This window comes from Terrapene carolina, unplaced genomic scaffold (assembly GCF_002925995.2).
Source record: "Terrapene carolina triunguis isolate 2854851 unplaced genomic scaffold, T_m_triunguis-2.0 Scaffold836, whole genome shotgun sequence".
In the NCBI taxonomy this organism is placed as follows: domain Eukaryota; kingdom Metazoa; phylum Chordata; order Testudines; family Emydidae; genus Terrapene; species Terrapene triunguis.
The window spans coordinates 2,479,077-2,489,559 of NW_020665187.1; the positions used below are offsets into that span (position 1 = coordinate 2,479,077).

General features: G+C 48.7%; 2 long non-coding RNA genes and 1 pseudogene across 3 annotated transcripts; 2 read left to right on the top strand and 1 right to left on the bottom strand.

Annotated features, from left to right (window-relative positions):
• LOC112111649 overlaps nucleotides 1-10,483 on the top strand; it is a 36,912-nt pseudogene that overhangs the window by 20,122 nt on the left and 6,307 nt on the right.
• LOC112111647 lies at nucleotides 37-3,128 on the bottom strand. 2 transcript variants are annotated; one of them, XR_003370236.2, is made up of 3 exons: nucleotides 3,057-3,128; nucleotides 1,885-1,992; nucleotides 37-160 (listed from the first exon to the last, which is right to left on the bottom strand). It is a non-coding gene; the product is annotated as an uncharacterized LOC112111647 (long non-coding RNA). The 2 variants fall into 2 exon arrangements; XR_003370237.2 differs by having other exon boundaries at nucleotides 37-163.
• On the top strand, nucleotides 5,474-7,504 carry LOC115271388. Its single transcript, XR_003899944.1, has 2 exons — nucleotides 5,474-5,557; nucleotides 7,278-7,504. It is a non-coding gene; the product is annotated as an uncharacterized LOC115271388 (long non-coding RNA).

Genomic DNA, 10,483 nt, shown 5'->3' on the forward strand with positions numbered 1-10,483 from the left:
GTAAGGTGATCTTGCTCCACGGGGTTTCCCCCTGCCCCAGGCTGGATCTGCTGCGAGACATCCCCTCCAGTTCTCTCTGCTGACGCCCCGCGCGACTCCGCTTTCCCAGCGCCCTCCCGCTGCGGGGTCTCCTCTTCAGTTTGACTCAGGATCTGGTGATCTGCTGGCATGAAAAGGAGACTCCAGACATGGCTACATTGCTCTTTAAAGTACTGACGTGTTCCCTGATACTACAATCCCCCTCCCCCACTCCTGATGACCCCAGGGTAACTTCCCCACCCCAGTCTACCTAAGGTATTTACTATGGTCCCCATCACCTCTGTATCTGAGCACCTCACGCTCTTTAATGCATTTATCCTCACAAGCCCCGGCGAGGCAGGCAGCGCTATTACCCCATTGTACAGATGGGGAAACTGAGGCACAGAGACTAAGGGTATATCTACACGGCAATAAAAGACCCACGGCACAGCTGTGGTTGCCAGGGTCAGCTGACTCGGGCTTGCGGGGCTCAGGCTGTGGGGCTAAAAACTGCAGTGTAGATGGTTAGACTTGGGTTGGTTGCAGCCCAAGTCTGAATCCCCACAAGGAGGTTGGATCTCGGTGCCCAGACTGCAGCCTGAGTCTGAACCTCTACATTACAATTTTTGGCCCTGCAGCCTGAGCCCAGCAAGCCCGAGTCAATTGACCCGGGCTCTGACACTCAGTGGCGTGGATATTTTATTGCCAAGGGTACATTTACTCTGCAATGTAATCTTGGGCTCAAACCCCACTTCCATCTACACACAATTCTGTCTGACTCAGGCCTGGGCCTCAGGACCCCACTGGGGGATGGGTTTGAGCCTGTGGGTCCAGCTGGGACTTGGGCCCAAACTCCATCGTTTCGCAGTGAGGATGCAGCTTGCTAGACCCTCAGACCCTGAGTCAGCCAATCCTATCCCACAATCCCACAGGCCGGTGCTCTTTGACCTTGCTATCCCAAGAGTAGCCAATCAACTCCCAGGAAATGGAAGCAATCCTCCGGTTCAAATACAGCAGCTCAGCGTTGAACCCTTCCATTCTATTCTGACCCCTGAGCGGCAAACACCGTGAACCGCCTCCTGCGTTTGCAATAGCCACCAAGCAGAAGAAATGCTTTGCCGAGCGCGCTGCTCCCAGGAGCACAGCCAGATTTTGGAAAAGCTCTGGTGCGAGGCGAGCAAACAGTTGGGTTTTAGTAAGAGCACCAGGAATGCCCACGCCCACCAGGAGATAGCGAAGAACGGAGTCACTGGACCGGAGACCACTGCCTTTCTCCGCTAGATTAAAGAGACCTTTAGTATCCAGCATTTTCTCCCTGGGATGGGACTTTGTGCACTGTAATCAAGTCACGTCTGGATCTGCTGTTTGTTAAGCTAAACAGACCAGCTCCATCAGTCTCTCACAGTAAAGCATTTTATCCAGCCCTCAAATCATTTTTGTGACTTTTCTCTGCACCCTCTCCAATCGTCCAAAGTCTGTTTAAAATGTGGACACCAGCACTCCAATACCAGTCTCCCCAATGCCGTATACCCAGGTAAATTTACCTCCCTACCTACTCCCTACTCCAAAGCAATTTTTCCAGCCCTCAAATCACTGTTACCTGTGAACTTCCTGCAAATACTCAGACAAGCATTCACTATTCACAGTGGGTGAAATTCACTGCAATGCAGAGGCTCACTCAAGACCCATTGAACTACAAGGACTGAAGGGGGAATTAAGTAGTCCGTAGACCCAGTGCTGGCCCCCTCGCACACACGAAAGCTCCAGAAAAGCGAATGATTGTAGATCAAGCATAATCGCCACTTGGGATCCTCCAGAAATAATCCAAACACTTTCCGCCCCCCTCTAGTTCTGATTATTCATTACCTTTGCAGGCACCTCTTTGATTCAGCCATTCGCTGGGGTCCGGGAGAATTGAGACACGGGGTTCTTCCCTGCATTCCATGCGAGAGATGGTGTCAGGATTAGGATCACCTGCAAAGGAGGGTGGGAGAAAATAGGAGGTGCTGTGACTTGTTAAATAGCTGCAGAGCAGTGGCTTATTTATTTAGACTGAAAATAATAAAGATGCCTATTGAAGGCAGAGCTGGCTGACAAAACGGATTTTTTGGTTCTCTGGCCATTCTAAACAATAAATAAATTCCGTTTTGGTTGAACACTTTTTTCAAAATGTTTGACAAACTTGAAAATACAATCACTGCAGGTTGAACAAAGTGGGGGTTTTTTCAAGCATTTTTTAATGTTTTTGATTGCATGAATAAAATTCAAGAAAACGTGGATAAATTGAAACCTTTTGTTTTGAAAAGGTCAAAAGGAAATGTTTTGATTTATTCTGAATTTTTTTAGGGGGTGCCTTTTTTTTTGACAGAAACAATTTGGCAAAATCAACACAAAATTGTGAAAAGTTTTGGTGCCGCCAATTCTGCATTTTTCACCAGAAATTGGCTGAAAAATTCACCCAACTCTACCAGAAGGCTCTAGGCGCCTTAATATAATTAATTGTATAATAAAAACAGTTAAATGAAAACCTCACCAGTGTTTAAATAATCCATTCTACAGAAACTGGGCCAGCCAGCCACCTTCCCCCTTTGTCATCCAGATCTATCCATTGGCTCTCAGCCTTTGCTATACTACAACCCACCTTACCACCGCCTTTTTCACCGGGATCCTGCAGTTTCTGCAGCACCTTCCACCGGAGCATCTCAAAGCGTTTATCAATCCTGCCCCACTGATCCCACACCACCACCCAGTGTGAGGGCGACGTTACCATCCCTGCGTGGCTGGTGGGGAAACTGAGGCACGGAAAGACTGGATGGAGGGAACGACAGGGCTGAAAGCTGCACAGCCCGCCCCCACGTGTTCTCTCTTCTTCAGACAGCTGGCCCTCCTCCTATATCCTTCCCCCAGCTGCCACCCAGGCGCCTGATCCCGTTGCTCTCTGGCTGCTTCCTCCAGGCAGCAGTCTCCCCTCTTCCTTTGCTTTCCCCCTCCCCTAGGGCTGCCTTCCCCCTGGATCGGATCCTCTCCGCCCCACTCACCGCTCCTGCTGGGGGATGCTTGAGTGTCTTGGGCTCTCCGGGCAGAGGGGCTGCCGGCGGCAGAGCTCAGGCACCACCAGGATTCAAGCAACAGGAAGGTCCTTGCTGCATTAAATCCCCTCCTGCCCTGCACTATATTTCCTCATCCCCACCGGGAGAGCTGGAGGATCTGAGACCTCTATGGGTTTAATCCTTTAATAGGGTGAAAACCCTTCTAGGGCGAAACTGACCATCCCATGCAGTGGCCAGTGCACCTGTCCCATCCTTCTGCACCTAACCCCTAGAGCAGGTGGGGTGGTGGGGGAAATACAATGGCCAGATTGGAGGATCTAATGGTCCCTGCTGCCTTTAAGCTATGAAACCTGGATCCGTTGGGGGCAGGAGGTCAGGGTCTATGCCAGCCTCCCAACCCAGGCACCTGTTTCTGTTTGCCAGTCCGAAACTTTAAACGCATAGACACGGGAAGCTAAAGGGAAAGCCTTTCACGTGCAGCAAGGGAGATTTAGGCTAAATATCAGGAAAAACGGTCTGAGTATAAGCGGCGATTTTGGAACTCTTATTATTCTCCTTCAAGCAACATATTTTTTCCTGAAACCCGACTGTGAAAAACCCAAATACTGTTACATTTTTTTTTAACCCACAATCTTTCCTTTATTGGCATTTTGATGGGATTTGTATGGCATTATCAGCTCCTGCAATTTTGTCCCAGGCATCGTGATATTTGGTGGTTTTCTTAAAGCCCCAGCTCCTGGAGTCCTGTTATTATGGGAGACTCCCCGCTTTTTTTTTTTAAGGTACGTTTCTAGTCCTGAGGGTTGCAGAGAAAAGCTGGAAAACAAGATGCCTAAAGGCTCTGACTCCAGGAGGCAAATAAAAGAACCTGCCAAAAAAAAAAAGTAATCTCATGATTTTTCAGGCCTGAACCATGATTTTTGAACACGTGGATTTGGCAGTGCTGATTTCGCAAAACAGAGACTTATCCTGTGCTTAAAGTGATCTGAAAAAAGGGTGGGGAGTTCTAGCTGGACCTACGAGAAGCTGACCTGTCAGACAGTGCTTAAAGCGTGCCCCTTAGTGACCTGGTTTGGGGTCTGTGACCCTACCCACACACATACCTTAACCACTGTGTTTAACGCTCCTGTGAAGCAGAACCCTCTACTTCAAGCTTGAAAGGAAGGATGGCGTGGTAGTTAGAGTAGTCGCTTAGGCCTGGGAAGACCTGCGATCAATTCCCCACTCTGCCATAGACGCCCTGTGTGACCTTGAGCAAGTCCCTTAGCCTCTCTGTGCCTCCATTTCCCCATCTGTAAAACAGCAACAATAGCCATGCATTCCAGAGGGGGTGGGAAGCTCATTGCAGATTGTGCCGTGCCCCGATACTATGCTGATGGGGGCCAATACCAATATCTGAGTTAGAAACTGATCTCACAAGCCCTTATGCGTGTGCTTAACTTTGTGACAATGAGTTGTGGTATTAAACTTGACCACAATTAGGCTGCTGGTTTGCTGAGCAGCGTTGTCTCCTTGCATTCCCTCATCTGGTGTCTCTTGTCTTAATACTTAGATGGGCAGAGACCATCTTTTTGTTCTGTGTTTGTACAGCGCCTTGCACAGTGGGGTCGTGGCCCACGACTGGGCCTTCTACGCACTACCATAATACACCTAATAAATAATGGACAGTGCCCAGCGTAATGTGGCCTTGGTTCCTGACCAGGACTCCTAGGTGCTGCCATAATACACCTAATACCTAGTGCAGTGGGATCCTGGCCCATGACTGGGGCTCCTACACACTATGGTAATACAAATAATAAAAAAGAACAAATCAATAAAAAGAAGTTCTTTGCAGGTTGAGGCCTTAATTATCCTATTGCTACCACCTGCACCATAATATATTTCTAGGATAAAGTGTTTCAAGCATTATTTTATTTGCACATGGAAATGATTCGGTCAGATTTAGAGCCATCTTTTAAAAAATCCCCAGTGTTTTGAGTGTTGTTGTTTTTTTCTGGTGGGAAAAGGGTTTTACCTCCACTCCCTCGCCGCTAACAACCCCCTGCCCCACCTTCGCTAAATCTTCCCTAAGAAATTCACCCTTGGGCCAACCCCTGCCCTGGCAAAGGTGTGTGCGCATTCTGAGCAACCGGAATAGGGAGTTTCAGTGGAAACAGGCAGGAGTTTTAACGCCGGGGGTTGCTTCATGATCCAGCTATGATGCAAGCTGCTCTTGAGATTCATGCACCACCTTAGGAGCGCCCCATATCCGATTTATCCCACAGTTAATCCTTCATTCCCCCAACCAGTGACTTAAGGGATCTAACCATAGAGCAGGTGGAGCTGCCAGTCCCAGCGATCACAGGCGGCACAGCCGGGGGGATTGGATAAAGGAGGGACCTTCCTGTTCCCAGCCACCCATTTCATCCTGCTGTCTGCGCCTAGCTGTGGGGAGCTCCCGGATCCCCATCGGAGACACCCTGAACCAACTGCTTTCCCCAGCTGGAGCGGTGAGTTGGGAAGGTGCAGGGAGAGGCAGCCCCCGGGGAGGGGCAGAAACCAGCAACAGAGGCGAGGCGTGGCTGGGATTGGAGTGAAAGGGGACCCGGAGCCTGGCCCCTTGCTGGGGATGGAGAGAGGGGACGATCCGGGCAGCGGTGGGTGGAGATACCCCGGCTCCCCAGCCTACCTGCTGAGCGCATGGGAATCCAGGCCCCCTGGGGTTGAGATCAGTGGGTGGCTGATGTCACCTGCCACCAACCAGGCCCAGCCGCACCTGGCTGGGGATGAGTCACCGTAGCGTTCTCCTTGCTGCCCTACAGACCTCGCAATCAGTTACTGCAGGCGGAAGAAATTCTTTGGTCTTATAAAACTCAAGAGTGATTGTTAAATGCGTTGCGGTAACGCCTAGCGGGCCCAACTGAGAGCAGGGCTGGATGGGCAGCCCCTGCCCCAAAGAGCCCTAAACAGACCACGGGGGGAGGGGAAATCGAGGCATGGCGGGGGGAGGGTGACTTGCCCAAGGTGAAGCAGGAGGTCAGTGGCAGGGAGGGGAATAGAGCCCGTATCTCCAGTGTCTTGGATGCTGGTTGTATGTGAGTGCAAAGCCCTGGCTGCTTGTAAGTGACCTGAAAAGGGCTTAAAATACATGGGCTGGTACTTCTTTATTTTAATTGCTCCGATCGTGCATAAAGGTGGCCCGAGGAACAGCAGGGCTGCATTCTCCGCTCTGCCGTTGGCCTGCTGATATTGCCCTTGGGCAACTCACTTCATTGCTCCCTGCCTCAGTTTCCCCACCTACCAATGGGGAATCTCTCTTTTGTAGAGTGCTTTGAAATCTACTGATGTAACGGGCGAAGTATTCTTATGGCAAGGGTACGCGGTAACCAGCGTGCTGTGTTCCTCTGAAAATCTGGCCCTTAGCGTTGGTGCCGATCCGTCTTGAAAATGAGTGTGACTTTCAGAAGGAATCGTTCACAGGTGCTGCGTTGAGCCGGCTAACTTTTTTTTATTTATTTATTTTATCATCAGAACTTTTAAAAAAAACTTTTTAGGACTGAAATGTAAATTTTCACTGCCAAAAATGAATTTTGGTCAAACATTTCTGGCTCTTCATTGTGAGAGAGGAGAGAAAGGAAGGAAAACAAAAAACCAGGAATTGGCCATTTTTTGGTAAAATATTTGGATTTTGAAAACTGAATTCCCTTCCCCGCAACCAGATTTCCCCCCTCCCCCCAAATATACAGCTTTTTAACCAAAAATATTGTCGGAAAGTTTGGAGGAAAAACCAGAAGTATTAGAAATCTCCTGCCCAAACCTTTTCCAACCGCCTCTGGTTCTGAGTCTGCTTGAGCCTACTTTTAAAAGCCTGACCTGAACCAAGAACGTTGAGTCATTTTTAAAACCGAACTGACCCAAACCTGATACTTCCCCCCCAAAAAACCTAGGTCAGCACTGCTGCCGCCTCATCCCTGGAGCTAGTGGGAGCTTCCCGTTCCTCGTGCCCAGCGCTCACCATCTGTCTGCGGTGGCAGCCAGCCCGGGGAGGGTAGTCCACACGCTCCCTCTGCAGTGCTCAGCAAAGTGGTGTCGGCCGGCAGGAGTAGGGCACACGGCCACTGCCGTGTCAACCCCACCAGCAGAAGGAGGTGACCAGAGATGACCTGACCTGACCCCAAGAGGGTAGGGTTGTTTTTAGAGACATCCTGAACCTGACACTTTTCCCATCAGGTTGAGTCAGGCTGCAGATCTCTAGCGCTCAGCGTTCGACTCCAACCTGAGACAGCGAGAGCTGCAGGTAACATCATGGCAACACTGAAACCTTCCCAGTCATTTCTGTATCGAGCCCATAAATCCTGGATCTTCGCAGGTTGTGTGTCTCAGAAAACAACTGCAGGGCAAATTTCTGCCCCAAAGTGCTAAGTACTAATGCTTCCAAAAATAAATAATTAAGAGTACTTTCTTTTTTCCTAGTGGGAAAAGTACCTTATCGTCCCTTCTCATCCCCTTCACAAATGCCTGAACTGGCTTTGCTAAACTGTTCCTAAAAAAATTAATTGGGCCTGGATGATTTCAGCTTAAAGGTCTGAGCAACTGGAAAATGGTGATTATCATGCAAACACATAAGCCTGGTCTACACAGTTTTTGTACCAATACAATTATTTCTGTCTATTTAAGGTACTTATCTGGTTCCCATTACTATTGTATCTGAGCAATATAATTACACCGATCGAATCCCAAGTGAGAATGCAGTTATAGGGGTATGGAACAGCTGCCATAGGAGAAGAGATTAATAAGATTTTGCACTCACATACAATCAGGATCCCAGGCAACGAAGATGCAGGCTCTATTCCTCTCCCTGCCACTGACAGAGATTAATAAGACTGGGACTTTTCAGCTTGGAAAAGAGATGACTAAGGGTGGATATGATAGAGGTCTGTAAAATCAAGACTGGTGTGGCGAAAGTGAATAAGGAAGTGTTATTTACTCCTCATAAACACAAGAACTAGGGGTCATCAAATGAAATTAATAGGCAGCAGGTTTAAAACAAACAAAAGGAAGTATTTTTTTTTTTTCACACAACGCACAGTCAACCTGTGGAACTCCTTGCCAGAGGATGTTGCGACAGCCAAGACTATAACAGGGTTCAAAAAAGATCTAGATAAGTTCATGGAGGATAGGTCCGCCAATGGCTATTAGCCAGGATGGGCAGGCATGGTGTGCCTAGCCTCTATTTGCCAGAAGCTGGGAATGGGCGCCAGGGGATGGATCACTTGATTTACCTGTTCTGTTCATTCCCTTTGGGGCACCTGGCATTGGCCACTGTCGGAAGACAGGATACTGGGCTAGATGGACCTTTGGTCTGACCCAGTATGGCCGTTCTTATGTTCTTATACAGGTATAAAGCTGTCTTATACAGGTATGACGTATTCCCCATCCCACATAGGAATAGCTGTACCTGTATAACTGCATCCACCCTAGGTAGGCTGTACCTCTTTAACAATACCGGCATAAAGCAGTAGAACTTTTGTGTGTGGACAAGTTAGATTTTCAGATGACCTCAGCGCCAGAGTAAGGAGCCAGTTTTACAAAAGAACTCAGTGCACACAGTGCTTAACTCTTCTGAAAATCTGATCTTTGTTTAGGAGCATAAAGTGAATCTGAGCATTTTGAAAATCAGGCTTTTGTCGCTAAAGTCTGGTCTACGCTTAAAAGTTATATTAGCATACCTACGAAAGAACCATACCCCGACCTACAGAGCTAAACCCCAAAAGTAGATGCAGCTCTGTCGGCAGAAGACTTGTCAGCTACTGTCATTCAGGGAGGTGGTGTTCCTACACTGTGGCAGAAAAACTTCCGTCGGGCCTAGTCTACACCTCAAAGTTAGGTCAGCCTAGCTAAATCTCTCAGGGATGTGGACAAAATTCACACCGCTGAGAGCCGTAGTTAAGCCGACCTAAGCCCTGGTGTAGATACTGCTAGGTGGATTGAAGAATTCTTCCCTAGACCTAACTTCTGCCTCTCGAGGGGATGGATTAACTACAATGATGGGACACACCTCTTCCATAGCTGTAGCAAGTGTCTATGCCACAGCAGCATAGCTGCAGCTATGCCCGTGTAGTGCTTGTAGTGTAGACACAACCTCAGTGTAGGCTCCATAATGTAGACCGAGCCTAACTCAGCATATGTGCAACCTGATTTTAAGGTGGGAGGAGGCTGAGAAGCACCACAACCCAGAAAGTTGCAACCCAACACCCCAATTGCTTTCACTGTCTTAAATTTCTCCGTAGTGATTTAAGGTAAGGGTGCTAGACACCTGACCCGTGGGCTGGGCCAGGCTAGCCTGATGTGTTTATGCTCATGTGAGACATGTTACGGATCTCAGCTTTTGTGTTAACCACAAACATTAAGTTTCTAGCTCTCATGAGTGTGAAGATACACTTTGTTCAAGATCAGAAATTTAACTCAATGTAGCGATGTCTGCAGACAGCCTGAAACATTGGCTCTGAAGAGTGTGACCCTCCCATCTTCCATTCATAACATTTGGGTGTTAACACTGGTGCCTAATGATGACTCATTTAAAATGTCAACGTTAACACTTCATTGCTGAGTATTCGACCAGATGGGATGTGAAAGGGGGGTGGGGTTAAACCTCGAGGGAGGATGGAGATTTGCTGCAGAAAGGAAGATCCAGAGGGAAGAAAGCAGTGAGACAGGGAAAGGAGAGAAAGAAAAAGAGGAAGGAGGATGGAGAAGGAAGAGAAGCAAAAGGTAGAAAAGGTAGAAAGCAGAGGGAGCAGATTTCCCCCACTCATGTGACTGTAAAACACTGAGCACTTTAGTGACCGCTGAGTTGGGCCATATCACAAGCTTTGTGCAAACGTCCCATGGGTGTCACGGGGAGGTAGATGCAGAGCTTTTGTTCTCCCTGTCTCATGACACATAAACAAGGGGACACTTAATAACATGAAAGATGGATGGCTTCCGGACTAAGCAGAGGAAATACTTTCCCCACATGCCACCTCGTTAGCCTGCAGAACTCATCGCCACAAGAAATTAGCAAGGTGCCAAAAGGGCTGGAACATTTCTGTGACTAAGAAGAGTTGACTGTTGAAATTGTGGAGAGGATATTAAACCCAGAGCTTAATTAGAGGCCAGGAAGAGACCTAAAATTGGGGGGCAGATTATCCCACATACACCTTCCTCTGGGGCATCTGGCACCGGCCACTGTCCGAGATTAGGACACTGGGCTAGATGGTCTGATTCAGCCTGGCAATTCCTAGGGAGCTGGGCTGGGGTTGAGAGGCGGGTGAATCGATCTATACGTCCAGGCCCATAACTTAGGGAGGGAGATTTTTTTTCAAAGGCGTCAAGAGGAGTTGGGGAGCGATTGGTGGGAGCTGGGGAACCTGGGCGTTGGGGGCAGGGGGTTGTTG